Genomic DNA, 17,237 nt, shown 5'->3' on the forward strand with positions numbered 1-17,237 from the left:
TATTTGTGTAATGATACAACTAGGTTTACTGTTTAAATGAACCATGTTAGTTTTATTTCATATAAACCAGAACAATTTTTTCTCCCGCGTAAAAACTATAGCATTTTTGTCTCCCGCGGAAAAAGTTTGTACGCGTTTCATTAGTCAAATTTGATCTGTTTCCCCCATTGCCTAGGGGGGTTTCAACAATTCAAGTGTATGTATTGATAATTAAGTATATGTTAGAAATTTGCATAACATTACATAACACATTTTCTTTACAAAAAATATTTGATACAGGTTCTCTATTTTGACCGGACTGATGGAGCACCGAATCGTTTGGATGCTATAAAAACAAAAAAAACAGGGCTTGACTGCGGTATGTGAATAACTCGATCGTGTAGCAACGGGAATGACGAAACGATCAAATGTCTTAAAAATGTCAAAATTGAAGATAATTGTTTTTTCGAAATTTTTTAACCAATTTAAATCGAAATAAAAGTAGTATAAAATATTACCTTGTAAATTAGTTTGAAAGAAATCATTTTCTTCTTAAAAACAAACAAAAATGTATGATTTCAACAAACAATAGCGTTAGTTGAAATAGCAAAATTTTAGGTAGTTTACTTCAACTGGAATAATTGTGATTCTAAAGCGCAAGAATTCTCAACTTTATCTATAGTTCGTTCATTCATAACAAATTTTTCAAATTGAGTTCACTGTGAAATTGTTTGTCAAGAAATTGACAGGAACGCACAATTGAAATATTTGTTGTTTTTATCAAAATGTCGTTTGACACAAACTAACACACTGAGTAAGATTGATTATCATGTTTTGTAGTTTCAAGCAGCAATGTTTTCAATATCAAACCAGATTTTCTTTTGTCACTATTTTAACAAAAAAAATCTTTGGGTAAAAACCAAATTTGGTTATATTTACTATTTTTTCTCTGCGTTTATCAAACTCCTTAATTTTCTCAGAGACTGGTTAACCGATTAGATTCTAATGGAAATCCCCTCTACCAACTTAAATTTATATGAACAGTGCTGTGCCCCCATACAAGGTTCCAAATGATCCGACTTCTGGTTCCGGAACTACATGATGATATGTGTCACGAAATTAAAATAGAGGCACTCAGTTTTTGGTAGATGGCTAAACTAATTTCCTCCATCTAATATTCAAGTGAATGATTCCAATAAAAAATCTTGATTTTTAATCAGAAGAGATACAGGGTAATTAGTGTAAAAATGTCTATTTCACATAACTTAATGGAGTTTATCGAGTTTGTAGCTTTTGATAGTCGATGACCAAATAAACTAATTTCAGTTTTATCGGAAAGCGGTTTTCGATCCTGGAAGAAACCCAACAATTTAACTTGGAACTCACTACTATTTTTCTTAGATGGCTTCACAGATTTTCAAATATTTCATATCGAATGAAATGGTTTACAATCTCTTCGGAGAATTCAACTGACTTCGGCTACACCGATTTTCGAATCCGTTTCCGAAAGTATCGGGAATAGAGAAGCTAAAGGAAGATCAAAACGAATTTAATAAACAGAAGTTCACATTAAAATAAATTTATGGTCCCATACAAAATTGGTAAATTTGATCCGGTTTCGACTTTGAATTTTGAAATAACAGGGGCCGTTCTCACTTCCACCCTCACATTCACTTCACTTACGTGTCACTTCACTTGATTTTCCCTATTACCAGTATCACGCTTAGTGAAGTCATCACAGTAGTGAAAAAAATCATTTTTCCAACAAAATTTTGGTGATTTGATGATCATAATAATAACAAGCTCATTTAAGTAATTACATTTTTCTCTGAAGCGACTTTCGTGATAAAAACCTACAATCACTTCACTTGGTTTTCACCGTGTAGTGATACCGGTAATAAGGGCCAGGGTTAAGAGTTTTTAAAATTCAAACTGTCATAGAAGATGATGATATTGAAAAATCTTCTAAGTTGGGCTCAAAACTGTTTCAATTTATTCGTCATACTAATTCGTGGACATACTAACTATTTGTCGATTTATTAATTTTTAGTTTGACGTAAAGCCGCCTTGACTAAGTTCAGTTTTTGCAATGACTGAGCGGAAATATATATTGGAGAAGCCAAGTGGAAGAAAAACTAACAGAAAAGATGAGTTTTTGGAAAAAGATACGCTCAGAGACAGAACTCGAACCTGCGTTCTTATGCATTCCGTGCATACGCGCTACCATTTCGCCACTCTGAATCTTGTTTTAGTCACTCTAAAACGCGAAACAGACATAGTAGCAAACGTACATCGAACATGGTCTACATCCTAGCTGTCACCCGACCGATACCTTATATCCAAACATCTTCTCTGTCCATCAAACACTAGTCCTCTCACTTTATACCTATTTCTCCGATCAACTATTTGTGTTATGCTGATCTCTGAATACCTAAAGAGAAACCCACTTCTACAATTCATAGAATGCTTAATCGTTTGTCACATGTTTAAATTGAAAGGAAATAGAATTTCTATCTTCGATTCGTGTTGCAGCTCGAAAATTTTAATTATAATTCATTTAAAACGACGGTCATTAAAATCATTTCATGAAAACTAAACACAACGAAGAATATTCACACAAAAAACACATGCTGATTGATAAAAAAAATATCATCTCACTGCTAGATGGATTAAGCACGTTTCTATTCGAAAACTTCACTGGTTTTGTAAAAAACACTCAAACAACACTTTTTTGTGGGATTTGTCATTTTGGACTATAGCCATTAGAAAAAAAATTGTAAAAACAAAGTCTTAATGTTCAGTAAGTTCCATTAAGGGCTGAGGACAGTATCGTAAAGTGGTAGGTTTTTTGCTATTTTCCCGTTTCAAATTAAATTTTCTTGGAAACGGTGCAGAATATAGAAAAACACACCTGACAATGTCTTCGAAATTTAGTTAAAAAACATATATGTTATCGCGATAGAAATAAAGTCTTGTAGTTTTCTGTGTAACAAAGTCAGTTTCAATGCATCCACCATTTTTTTTCGCTTTGGTTTCCTGATAACATTCTGAAAAAGGAGAGAGAAATAAAATTGGCTCGACAAGGCTGCTAAACACACAGACATTCAATCTTTGTGAAAGTTGAATATTTTTTCATTGTTCATTGGAATCCATGTAATGTCCAACCCATACGATAGATTAATGTGATAAAACTTCTCATCAAAATAATAAAATGTATGCTGGCAACCCGGTACAGTTTGCTCATATACGAGAGAGTACAAGAAAAAATACGAAGCGCAAAGGGAATTGAGCGAGCCACGTGGTCGATTTAAAACTCAACACGTGGCCCTCTGTCCTCAGACCTTAAAATCTGAGAGGGTGCTGCCAACTCTGAAAACTATTCACCGCGATATTTATCATGAACCATCCGATGACCAACCAATCAAGACGGACGACATCAGTGTGCAAATCATCAAGACCACCAACACAACGCAACGGAACGTTACGATATTGTCACCGCTATAAAATTCCACCGCCTACTCAGTTCATTGAGTCCGGGGCTGTGTTTTATCAGTTTATCAACCATGACAGGTTTGTTTAGATAGTCACTTGGCCTTGAAACTAAGTACATATTAAAACATCCGTGCAATTCCGCAGTTCTTTTTTTCACACTAGAAAATTGTTAACTAAATGAAATGATAATTTTTCAAGGAGAAAAAGTAATTATACGAATCAAATACGACACGGCAACTAAACCCACAATTTTTGTTCCGGTCAATGTCCTCTGCAGCGTGTCGTGTGAAAGGGAAAACTTTTGAAAAATGGTATGTGTTTTTTACTAATTGAAATGAGTGACGACATGACAAATAGTAGATCAGCACCGGTCGAAATAAAAATAAAAAGCAATCCAAAACCAACCAAATGCTGAACGTATTTCATATTCTAAACCATATATCGCAAGCTCTGGGCTAAGTTTACTCTCCTGGCGTAATTGTTCTTGTGTGGCAGTTAGGAAATAATGTCAAATTTTTAACGAAAATCACAAATTTTAAACCGGAACAAACTTGAAAAAAAATATTTATTAGGATTATTAGTGTTACCTTTTACATTTCAAATAACTATTATAGAGCAAACGTTAGTTGCAGTGTAATAAATATAGTCGAAAGCAAAGCTACCATGTATTCCACTAGGGAGATTAATTGACCCAGTGTTTGCTTCATCATCGCTCCGGTGGTCAGTTCATGGCTTTGGCAAGCGCGCAAATTTTTGCGCGAAAAAATACCGCTTCCATATCTAATCCTATCACGTTCCTCCTGTAAACATTGAGTTGTTCCAGCGTTCATCTGGATCGGCCCCTGGTGTCGGTTGGTGCGCTTCTTTTACCTCTCTCTCTCCTGCATTCGTGTTTTACCAACCCCCCGCCCAAAAAGGGGACCCGCTCCGTTCGTTCACATTCGTTCGGTGTCTCGGCAACAACGACCAGCTCGGTCGTGCGGTAATCGTTTAGTGGCTCTCATCTATTTGCGTGCTGTACACAAAAGTTGTTGGACACCGCGGGAGATAGAAGGAAAAAAACCTGAAAATGAAAAAAAAAGGATGAAAAAATAAGCTTACACATCCAGAGCAATAATCTGCTGTGACTAGAAATGATAACGGGCAAAACTAAGTGTATGACATAAAATGAACGATGTTATGAAGTGAGTTATCATTGAAATACACGCAACCAAACGGCGCGAATCAATCTCGCGCACCACTCCTAAAAGGTTCAGTAGGCCACCACATTTTTTTTTCTTAAAATCCAATGAAACACATTTCTGTCAGTCTCGATGGATAGCCTACTGAGATGTACAGAAAACACAATCATTTCCGAAGGGTTTCACAACTTGAATAGGATTAAAATTATTTATACTTACATGCTTCTCAAACAATCATTCGCATAAAAGTTCCACGAGACAAGCTACCAGCTTCAGAAAAAAATTGTATAAAACTCACCTCACCTATGAAAAGAAAAGAACATATTTTTACTAACCGGATTTCTGGTGTTGCTTGAAAAAAACAGCAGTTAAATTTAAGCTAAAAGGATCATGTTATTCGTACCGAGAAAAAGCAGAAAAAGTACTAATTTTTGTCTCCGGGACTGGCCCGACTGACCACCAGCGAACTGCACCGAAAATGAAAGGCCTCTTTCGGTTCGATTCGAAACAACCGCGACTGACGGTTCGGCTTACTTTCGTATGCATGCAATTTCTACTGATTTTAAATCTGATTTCAATTTAATGCCTGTTAAAACTAGCATAACGAGATGTACAATCCGCTTTCGGACTAACGAACTCTTTCCCCGGTGGCTCAGCGCGCTAGGCTCGGTGTGGCATTGATTATATTCGGGTGCAATTAGTATTTACCGGACTCGAAGTGAACGCTTATTTACGTAACTTGTATGTTGATTCGGAGATGCCACGGAAACGGGCGATGAATGAAATCGGTTACGGCCCAGGAGGTTTCCAACTATTTAGCATGATTGTTTCCTGATAATCACCGATAGTTTATTTTGAGCTTGTATTAATTTGATTATTTTTATTATCTAAATGGTTGATCATTTACACTATTTCTCGCTATCAAACTGGTTTCGTTTCATGTGATTAACTAAATGGTTGGCGAAGTAAAATAGAGTTTCATTTCAATGGTTCGAGTATTTCTTTACTAATTGCATTCTCCCTAAATTTAACTCGATTATACCGCTATTACGAATCACAGAAAATCTCCAAGAAAAATCCAATGTAACACAATGCTTGTTTACAATCAAAGTGACCGAAAAATAGAGCAGATGATGCATGTTTTCCAGGTTGCATCAGTTATCATATTATTTGGGTGATCTATAAGTCCTATAAGGAATTAGAGAAAAAAGTTCGGAAGTGCCTCCCCATTTTTCACGAGGTAACCGATTTTTCAATAAGTGTTATCGTGTCGCTAAAGTCGCTAAAACAAAACCGCTTACGTTCGGGATGGAAGAAACCAAGTACAGTATTGTGTAGTGAACAATAGAACGGCTATACCTTCTTATGTAATTTTCGGTCAGGATACAAGAATCCCGTGCAAATCACTTGTTACATATGACAATCAGATGTTCACATGTCAATATTGCCAAAAAGCTGTCCACTATGATACGCCATGTGAAAAACTGGATAAGATGACGTCTGCACCAAAGGACAACAGCGCTCCCTCATGAACAAAATCCAGCATAAGAATATTAGATTTGAATTCTGGAGCTAAATGTTAGATCTGAACTCCAAATCTGAATTTTATAACTGAAATATGAAGCAGTTCAGTTTAAAATTCATTTTCCGAATTTAGAACCTGCATGCTGGAACTAAACTCAGAACATGGATTCTGGAGCTAAATTTTTAAACTGAAATCAGTTCCTTTACTATGGTCCGGAATTCGAGGCATTCAGTTTTAGAACTAAATTCGAACACGAGAGTCTGGAAATGAGTAAAGTTCCATAATTCCAAAACTAAATTTATGACCTGATTTATTGATCTGGATTCCAAATCTGAATTTTGCAACTGCCCCGTATTTCGAATTTCGTTCTTGAATCCAGTTGAGCAATTCCAGAAATTATTAGCAACCCGATCCTCAATCCGTAACAAGTTTATGACAAAAAACTGATTTCATCTGGTTTCGTTAGTAGTTGAAATGTCTGAATTTTCTAACAAGTATCAAAACACACAAATGGTTTAGGAACCTCAGTGATTCGATTATATTTCTCTCCGCTGAACGCAAAGCCTTGGTCTTACATTCCTGTAGTGGAATCCGATTCAGAGTGTACAGAACCATTGCATGGCTGGTGCTACGATCCTACGGACACTACGTATCCTTCCAGGTCGGGGCTCGAACATACGACAACTGGTTTGTAAGACCAGTGCCGTATGCATTGAACCGCCAATTCACTCATCTCCTCTACTTTTATCCGAACGCTACCAGAAAATTAAAGCTGATAAAAAGGCGGACGCATTGAAACTGACCGTATTTCAGATAAAAATATAAGACTTAATTTTTATCGAGACAACATGTTTTTATGTACTAATTCTATCTAAACAAGTCTATCGAGAATTTGTCACTCGAAACGTTGTTATCGAAACAATAGAATAAAAATGGCGGGTGGGTAATGTCAAAGACATAACCGGATGACGTGAATACGAATAAAAGGAATGGCTTCATTTCTTTGATGTTACTGAATCTGAATTCTGGACCTACAATTCTGGATCTAAATTCTGAACCTCAATTTTGATACTAGAATCTGAAACTGAATTCTGAAACTGAAACCTGAATCTAAATAGTTGAACCGATCACTGAACCTGAGTTTTGAAACTAAATTCGAGACCGGAATTCTGGTTCGGAATTCAACTCTGAAATTTAGTTCGGTCCAGCATTCAGTTTTCAAATTTTGATCCAAAATTCAACTTCGAAACTGAGTTCTAATAACCAGATCCGGAATTCAGTTCAAAAATCTTCAGAATCTAGTCCCTGAATTCAGTTACACTTCTAGAATTATGGATACTACTTCTAGACCAGCACTCTTAAGCTGAATTCCAAACCTGGTTTCTGGAATGTATTTTGGAACTGAACAAGCACGTACACAGAGGAGGGGCCCGAGGGGCCCTGGCCCTCCTCTCGAAATCAGAAACAGAAACAAAAAAAATGTTTGATACGAAGCAAACAGTGTCTAAACTAAATAAAATGGAGATTAAATCCAGGGCAGAATAAACGACAAGAATAATAAAAAGACACTACATTGTACTGGATGACCGGGAAGAGAAACTGCGCGAACTTACCATAGTTGGGCAAGTTATCCCGGATCCCGTACATACTTATTTAGGACTAAAAAGACGAACGCAAGTTCACTTGGGGTATATGTTTGGCTGAATTCATTATAACACGACAATGGATCAAAGTCGTGCTTCGAAGCTTCAAAGATCACAGCATGCTGTGCGTTTGGCTGTCAGCTTTCGTTTGTTTACTTGTTTGTGCGGTTGATATTCTGCGTTTTCAAAATGTCGCGTATTGAAAAGGAAGTGAAAGTTAAGGTTCTGGACACAAGGCTAAGTGTATAGGGTATTACTATGCGAAAATTAGCGAAGCGGTTTGGAATTCATCATGCCAGTGTTAAAATCATCAATTATAAGTTTGGGAAACACTATTCTTTATATGAGCTGTCAGGAAGAGATAGAAAACCCGGTTCTTCCAACCCGAAACTGGGCCAGAAACTGGTATCTCTAATCATGAAGAACAAATCAATTTCTATAGGTAATTTGGCCGTCTAAAGCGTATAAAGAGGCCAAATCACCTGAAGACCTACAAGAAGCAGAAAAATCTGAAAACAAAGTGAAGAACAGAAGAAGCGAGCAGAAACAAGGGCCCGGAATTGTATTTGCGTCTTTTACAGTGGCCGGATGCATGCGTTTTGATAGACAATGAGACTTATGTAAAGGAGGACTCAAAAACCCTTCCAGGTCCATAATATACTTTACTGTCGTCGTTGAGAAGGATGTGAGCGATGCGGACACGTCGATTCAAGTGGAGAAATCCGACCGAATGGTACTGGTATGGCAAGCAATATGTTCCTATGGTTTGAAGTCAACCATTTTTTACACTACCGGAACTATGAAGGCAGAAATCTTTCGATCTGAGTGTCTCCAGAAGAGATTGCTGCCTTTATATAAGAAGCATAGTACACCTCCAATGTTTTGGCCGGATTTAGCGTCGGCTCACTATGCCAAAACCACTCTCAATTGGCTTGCGGAAAAAGGTATAAATTTCGATGAGAAAAATATCAATTCACCAAATTGCCCTCAGCTTTGACCCATCGAACTTTACTGGGCAATCGTGAAGAGGGTCTTCAAGAAAACTGGTAAGGCAGCTGGGAACATGTCCGGAACTTGATCCGGAACTTGATGAAGAGCGTTCGATCAAAAGATCGAAAATTCATGAAGAATTCGTAACTTAAATTTCATCCAGTTTTCATTATGCTTAAGTTTTTTTTTTTTTTTGTTTCGATTATAGAGGTTTTAACCTTAAGGTCATTCGCCTCTTCGGGCCAGAAAATTTTTCTGGCCCTATGTGCGGGGATGGGAATCGAACCCAAGTGGGCTGCGTGAAAGGGCATCGACTTGCCCATCACGCTATACCCGACCCCAATGCTTAAGTTTAATCTCGTACAATAAAGGATCAATTTTTAGTTTGAATAAAATATCGTTTTTTATCATAATTTGAAAGAAAATTTTGTGGATAGCTTATTTTCGATACACTCCTTAGAACTCAGTTTCCGAATACTGAGCCTGAATTATAAGTTAGAATTCTGGACAGGAGTTTTGGAACTGTATTCTGGTCTGAACCTCAACTTCAATCTCAGAAATTATTTCAAAATTCAGATACAAATCCAAAATTTATTTCCGATTTTTAGTTCCGGAGTCCAGGTCTAAAACCAAGATCCTGATCTCAGATCCAAATTTCCAGTCTAAAATTCAGGCTTAGAATCAGAACCTTAAATTCGGTTTAGGTTCCATAGTTTTGGAATTCGATTCAGGCGCTGGATTACGGACGGGAAATCGATTTTTAGATTGGATTCTGTATTCTGAAAATGAGAAAAAAATCTGGTCTTGAATTTTGAAACCGAATTTCAGAACTGAGCTCTAAAATTAGATTCTGGATCTGGATTTCGGTCTGAAAGAAACGAGCCAGCTACGCAGGCTAGAATGAATGAAACATCAAATTTTAACTTTCTCCCCTTACCAAATGTCATAGAAAACTTCATAGAACTTTCGAGTTATTTGTGGCTATCGAATACTACTTAAAATTCTATCATAAATTGGTGATCTTATTGCCGATGACGTGTAAAAAGAATTATGTTGCTACGTTGAATTAAACAAAAGATATTCACGATCAAAAACTCATCACTCTTTCACGTATTCAACGTATTCACGTCAAAAGCATTGCTGGTACGGATCGAAGACAGTGAACAAAAAAGTAACTACCACGCATTTTTTGCATTTCTCATATAAAAAGGCTATGCAATCACTGTGAAAACCGATTTTACAACCGAGGTCCGGTGGGGCGAGTGTCATATACCATTCGGCTTAGTTCGTCGAGATCACAAAATGTCTATCTGTGTGTATGTGTGTCTGTATGTGACAAATAATGTCACTTAATTTTCTCAGAGATGGATGAACCGATTTTCACAAACTTAGATTCAAATGAAAGGTCTTAAGGTCCCATACAAAGTTCCTGGGTTTCATTTGGATAAAACTTCCGGTTCCGGAATCAGAAGGAAATATTAACAAACTTATTGAAAAAGGCGTACTCAGTTTTCTCGGAAATTTCTCAACCGATTATCACAAACTGAAATGCAAATGAAAAGTCTTGAAATTCTTTAAAAAGTCCCCGACAAATGATCCGGGATTCGACTTCCGATTCCGATATAACAGTGCGATAAGTGAAAATTTTCAATTTCATGAGTATTTTTACAAGCGACATTTTTATAAAACTTACTGCTAAATTAATCTGGTTGGCAGATCTTGTTAGTTAGTGAATATATAAAACTACCGCTTCCGAAAGCACCGATAATAGTGAAGAAATTCTCCAAAAACGGAACTCACTTCGATTTCTCTGTGCACTATACTGTGCAATTTCATCCTGATCCGACTTCCGGTTCCAAAGTTATCGAGCGACGAGTGTCAAAACATTTAAATCGACATTCAAAATGACGATGCAAAACTGGAACGCGTCGGAACGCGTGGCTTTGCTCCGTTCGCAGCGTGCTTTGTTCGTATAGCGTGCAGGGTTGCCACAAATGTAATTTTCTAATTCTCTCATTCAATTTGTACCTACTTGTTAGTGTTATTACAAGATCGTGATAATTATGCTTTTCTATAAAAGTACATTATTTGCCTTACTCATACAAAAAGTTTATGCAATCTCCTGAGAAATTGACTAGTGGGAATTGGCCCAGAAGGCTAAGTGTTCTATATCATTCGACACAGTTCATCGAGCTGAGCGAGGTAAGTGTCTGTGCGTGTATGTATGTGCGTATGTTGCAAATAATGTCACTCGCAAAAAAAATTCGTAGTCCCATAGGTTGCTATTGAATTTCACACCGTTATTTAGAGCGACGATGCAAAAAAGGGTACAATTCTTCTAGATTAGGATTAAAACTGATTCAATTTGTTGGCTACATTAGTGACTTACTATACGAACCGACTTACGCTATACTGGTTCCATGTTCTCGGTTAAAGAAGTACCGGAAATAGTGGTCAAAAAGTTTAAAATGAGACTCACTCAATTTACTCAGAGATGATTTGATAAAAAGCTCCTATAGTCTTATAGGTTGCTGTTCAATTTCATCCGAGTCCGACTTCCAGTTACAGAACTATAGGGTAAAGGGTGTTTATTCATGTAGTGCGACGATGCAAAATATAGAAAAATTCTTATTAACCTGACATAACTGTTTACAAATTGAAAATATTATTTTAGTTTATACCCAAAGAAAGTTTCAAATTTTATTCAAGGTGGAAAAAAAATTTTTTTTACAGAATCTTCTAGTGATATTTTTGAAAATATAAGTAATATGAGAAAGGCATCATTACACCACTAAATGGATTAAAAAAGGTTTTTTAATATGTGGATTCAATTGTCTTTTGATAAATCACTGGAATCTCACTGTTGCCCAACTCAATCAATCTAAGCTATTAACTTTAGCGACTTCAACTTTCTACGGTTTCACTTTAAACGCTGTCAAAAGCTGTGCTAAGTTTAAGATAGGTTTCACCAATCTTCAACTGAAAGACCAAAATTTTCTCCTAACTAATTTACACACAGTTCGTTTTCTTTTCTGGCTTATAAAAAAATATCAAAATTTCTTTTTGATTGTCCCAGTTTACCGCCGTTCAACTCGCCCCGAAGTTTTCCCAAACAATAGCTTTCTCAGACAAAACTAAGGTGCTTTGTAAAACGGTCCCGTGCCAAAATTCACAGTAACTTGTCTTCCCACCAACAGTTGACGAAATGTGGTGCAATTGAAAACCGGTCAACCTGAAAGTCAGCACCTCCATCCTCCAAGAAATGGTGGGTGACTGAAGTTGTTGATTGGACAACTAAATCAAGAACAAGCGCCATCACGACGACGACAAAAAAAAACACAAAATGAAAAAGAGAAGAAATTGTTTACACCATTCGTCGCTAATTGATTCCACTACGGGCCCAGGAGGAGGAGGAGGAGGAAAAGAAACGACTCTCGGAATCCAATTAATCGCTCGATCCAACTGTCAAATTGCTGCCATCTCTCTCTCTCTTCCGTTGCCGTTGCCAAACGCTTTACCATCAGAATCGACTTCATTATCTAAATTTGCGGTATTATCCACACCTTTTGAGCCTCATTGTTCTCGGTGTTCACCGTAAATAAATCCGCTCTCGGTTCCGCAGTTCTACGCACTGATTTTTGGTATTGGATTCATTCTAATGCAATTGTTTGGCACTTGAATTGTTGAGCTAAATCCGTTTTTTACTTCACACCAACAAAGGTCACCATCATGGTAGCCATGAGAAGTGGAATAGCCAAAAACGTTTTTTGCATTCTTTTAGGAGCTAGAGCGTATCTTCTTTCCAGTTCACGGAATGACCACGGAAGTATCTTCTTCCGAAACCGCACCCGCCGTGGATGGCGGATGGCCGTACTTCATATTTTCGCTAATTCCATCTCGTTTAGTTCAATTTTCCCCCCAGCACAGCAATGTGATGCGGTCCGGTTACTTGGGCGCGCACTTGAAACAGTCAACAAGTGCCGGCACTCCTTCCCGCTCTGGATGGATCACGATTGGCTGGCCTTTTCATTGTGGGAATGATTGAAATAACTTTACTTTCAAGAGCCTTCTCTCGAGCAACCAGTTTTCGCGGTTTACCTGGTTTTACAGCTGCCTTTTTTTTTGAGCTATTCAATTATGTGTATTCCGGGAAAAAAAAGTTTCGAAACATGCTCGTCATAATTTGATCCACCGCAGACTAGAAATGTAACTGAGAGCATAATATCGGCTCGAATGGTATTGGCTTGGCACATTCATAGCCTATTTGCATCTCGTTAAACGGGCGCGAAATTCACTTAATTTGAAGAAAATGGCAAAATACCGAACAGCAACAACCTCTTGAATAATTGACGAAGCGAATGGGTGCCTGGCAAAGCAGCTTTTCCGAGGGTGAACAGCGTCGAAGGTGGCATGAAGAAAAAAAAACGGGCCCGACGGCTTTCCACGAATCGCGTATTGGCTATTGAATGAAGGCGCGGTGCAGCTCGACTGGAAGTTTGTTTTTTTTTAGACGGCGGAATTATCCAATTGAGGAGAATGGCAGAAGAAAATAGACCGGGTAGGTTGTTGTTGGGCACTTTCTCACGACTTTTCACTCATCAAGATGGATTGTAGATTGATCTCGCCAATCCGTGATCCGTCAACGAGCTGGCAGCTTGGACCCCAATGAGGTTGAAAGCTGGTCTAATTTTACAGGAATTTTCAAATTACCAATGAATTATCGACAGTTGACTGTTGAAGATACTTCATTTGAGATACCAACTGAGCTTGATTCGAGAAATGGTGTTCTTTACTTTTTGAATACCCATTCGATTTCGTATAACTTCTCCTTAACCATTTTTGTACAGTTGACAGTTTCCGATTTTCGCGCGCGTCTCGATTGTCTATATTTTCCAACTTATTATTTACCGCGAAAATGATTAATTGGTTGTTATACTGGTTGATCTGAGCAGTCGAGTACCCAGAAAAATTTTTTCAATTTTTCAAACAAACACAAATATTTTCATACTATTTCTTCAATGCACCGATCTATGTTATCTCTGTTAATCACATTGTAATTTTAACAGATCTTCATAATAAGGAGTGTATCGAAAAGTAGTTAGCAACATTGATTATTGAATAAAAAAGCGAAAAAAAACTGTGAAACGCTCGCACTTTGGACTTGACATTCTTCAATAAATTCTGCACAGTTACTTTTGTGACTTTCCTGGTGGCAGCTGTCCAGTTTTTTTTAATTCCTGCATGTTTCGGGACACTGTACCTTCCTTCCGAAAGTGCCGCTTGACAATTGCCCAATACCTTTAGATCCTGGCAGTTCGGTGGGTTGATGTCCTTTTCCACGAATTTTGCATTATATTTTGACAACCACTGTAGAACGGAGTTGGAGTAGTGGGCTGAAGCCAAATCCAGCCAGAAGAGAGGAGGAGCCTTATGCTTTCTGTACAGTGGCAGTATTCTCTTCTTCAAACATTCTTCCTCGTACATCTTGGCGTTAATTGTGCGCTTCGTGAAGAAAATCGACGACCGCAAACCACAGATACAATTTGCTTGCCAGACCAACACCTTCTGCCCAAACTTTTCCATCGCCACCGTGGAGTCAGCGTCGTCTAGGTCCTGGTACACCGATTTCGTATAATATTGCGGTCTGGGCAGCGCTCGAGAGTCTTTCGTGGCGTATGTTTCGTCGTCGATCAGGATGCATCCGTCTTTATTCTGTAGAATCCGGTTATACAGTTTTCGCGCTCTTGTTTTGGCCTGAGCTTGCTGTACCAGGGACTTTTTCGGCACCTTTTGTTTCTTGTACGTTTTCAGGGAGTTCCGAACTTCGATCCGTTGAATCATCCCGATGCTGGTGTTGAACTGCTTGGCCAAACCCCGCGTCGACGCCAATGGTTTTTTCCTGATGTACTCAACCACTTTTAAGTCCCGGCCGGGCTGGCTGGGACCCGTTTTCCTACCGGATCAGGGCAAATCCTTAATCAAAAGGGTCTTACCGAACTTCTCGATAATATTTTTGACACTGGTGTGGTGCACTTTCACCCGTTTTGCAATTTCGTTGTACGTGATTAAAAAATAATGCCATTTCAGAGTAATAACAGTTTGAATGTTGCTTACTACTTATCGATACACTCCTTAATTGACTTTTATCATTCAATTTATAATATTGAAAAGCAAGCAGGAAGAAAAAAAACATTTATCAGAAAATCATATTGTCGAAAAATAATGTGAAAAGGTTTTTGAACAAAGTGTTTGTTGAATGAAGAGATACCTTAGTAAAATGGAGTAATCATATGTGAAACGTTTTAAAAAAAAACCTTATAACAGAAGGAAAAAAATCACAGGGTTGTATCCAAAACACGACCGAGCACGATTACATTAAAAATGAAATAATTCTAAGGTTTCCATAATAAGTACAAAAATAAAGATGATGGTGGATGCACCAAACCATGACAAATTTCTAAACATTTTTAAACGTTTTCGAATCAAGTTAAATAAGACAAATCCTCCAACAAATCACCGAGATACAAGAGCTTCAAATTACGTCCGAAAAATCTATCGCCGATAATTTTAAATTGGTTTGCCGGAGTTACCATATAATCCAAATAAAATACTACTATACTATACTGAACATTCTGCACACATACAAAAGCGACTATCCAGCGAGCGAATGGATGTAACTTTTATCCACTCACTACTCGAAACACCTTCACCGGCCGACGAGGAATGCTCGCTCACAACCAGGGGATAACTAAAGCTGAAATGTATTCAGGCATAAATCTATAGATTCCCTTTTGTGCGATAGTTCATACTTCGCAAATCGAAGATGATGACATCATTGACCGCGACTGTGATTGGCTCGTGAAAACATAGGTCAATTCTATCCCTTTTTTTCAATGGGTTAGAAATTGAAATACTTACGCAACGTTACCTCATAAGTTTAGTTTAATGTTTCCCAGTCGATTGGTTCTTCTATAAATCCATCGACAAATGACTAAGTTATAAGCGTTCAAATTATGACAGGAAAAGGTTACGCAATTAGTTTTGCATTTTTTTTTTAATTGACCCAGCCCAGTCTCGTAGAGCGAAGAGTAAGGCATTTTTAATGCCAATAGAAACTCAAGTAATTGTCGCCTTTTACGACATGGAAGCAGGAACCGACTGGATCTTTTCTTTGTTTCAGTTTTGTCATGAATACGACGTACTTTACTATGGGGCGCCTTTTCAAAATTAACCCTCTGAAAGCGTAATAAGTTTTTGATCGGGAATATCACTTGTTGTATCTAACGAATCAACATAATTTTTGCTACATGTCATCGGAAATTTGATCACATTTTTATGATAAAATTTTCAGTTGTGGGACATAATCTCAAATAATTCAAAATTAAACTTTTCTGAAATGTTTGGTATAAACGAGTATCAAAGAGGATAATTCATAAGGCGCGTTTGCCTTTCTCGTATTTTGAAAACTCATAGCTCAGTGATCTGTGAAAGGATTTATATAATCTAACTTCCAATAGAATCGAAATTTTTCAACTTAAACGTGTATAGCAACAGAATTGAAGTATTTCAATAGTACAATATTGAAAAACCTGTCTCATTTGACCCATGTCAACACCAGCCAATCAGAACGCGTTCTGAGGAAGAGAACAAAATATCTGCTGCTGTACAACAAATCGTTCGTGAAAATGTTCCGAACAGTGTTTAATATCGTAGTGAGTTCCACAATTTGGTCCTTCTGGAAGGCAGGAATGAATCCCGTACAGAATCCGGATAGTTTCTTTCAATGAAATGCAAATCCGAAATTAAATAATCGACATTAAAATTCTGTATGCGGTTATTTTTATAGCCGTTTGGACCGCCCATTAGTGAAAAAGCTACAAACGAAATCACATAAAAAGAAACCTCTTAACAAAAATTGGATCAGTTTGGATTCTATCACCACTGCGAGCAGATGTATTGTATGTCCTTTGCAAAGCTAGTTTCGCTTCCGACAAGAGCGATTACGTCACAGCTACCAGTTGTTTGTATTGGTGAAAAAACAACGAAATGAGGACAACGGTGGAGAGCATCACACAAAATCAGCCGTTCTAATGCCTCTAAAAGTTTTCTAAAGAACTATTAGGATTTCTTGCTCGCAAATCAAAGGGAAATATCCTCAGTTTAATGAAAAACTAGAACTGTTTGATTTGATTTTTGCACTTTTCGCTGTGTGAAATTTTCAGTAATCTAGATCAAGTAAGGCCTTCTTTGTTTTTGCGAAAAATGTGGAAAATGGGAATGCTTGCATAATTCATACAATTGATCAACTAATTGATAATCGGAAGTGTTAAGGAACATTTCGTATTCACGACATCCAGTTATGTCTCTGACATCACCCACCCGCCTTTTTCGGCATTGCACAGTGGTTCAAAAGCGCAATTTCACGCT

General features: G+C 37.6%; 1 protein-coding gene and 1 long non-coding RNA gene across 7 annotated transcripts in view; one reads left to right on the plus strand and one right to left on the minus strand.

The window, feature by feature from the left end:
* Positions 1–17,237, plus strand: part of LOC131437435 (uncharacterized) — a 225,782-nt gene that overhangs the window by 34,877 nt on the left and 173,668 nt on the right. The window lies entirely within an intron of this gene.
* On the minus strand, positions 4,022–5,136 carry LOC131437436 (uncharacterized). Its single transcript, XR_009230761.1, has 3 exons — positions 5,056–5,136; positions 4,872–4,955; positions 4,022–4,534 (listed from the first exon to the last, which is right to left on the minus strand). It is a non-coding gene; the product is annotated as an uncharacterized LOC131437436 (long non-coding RNA).

This window comes from Malaya genurostris, chromosome 3 (assembly GCF_030247185.1).
Source record: "Malaya genurostris strain Urasoe2022 chromosome 3, Malgen_1.1, whole genome shotgun sequence".
NCBI classification, from domain to species: Eukaryota; Metazoa; Arthropoda; class Insecta; order Diptera; family Culicidae; genus Malaya; species Malaya genurostris.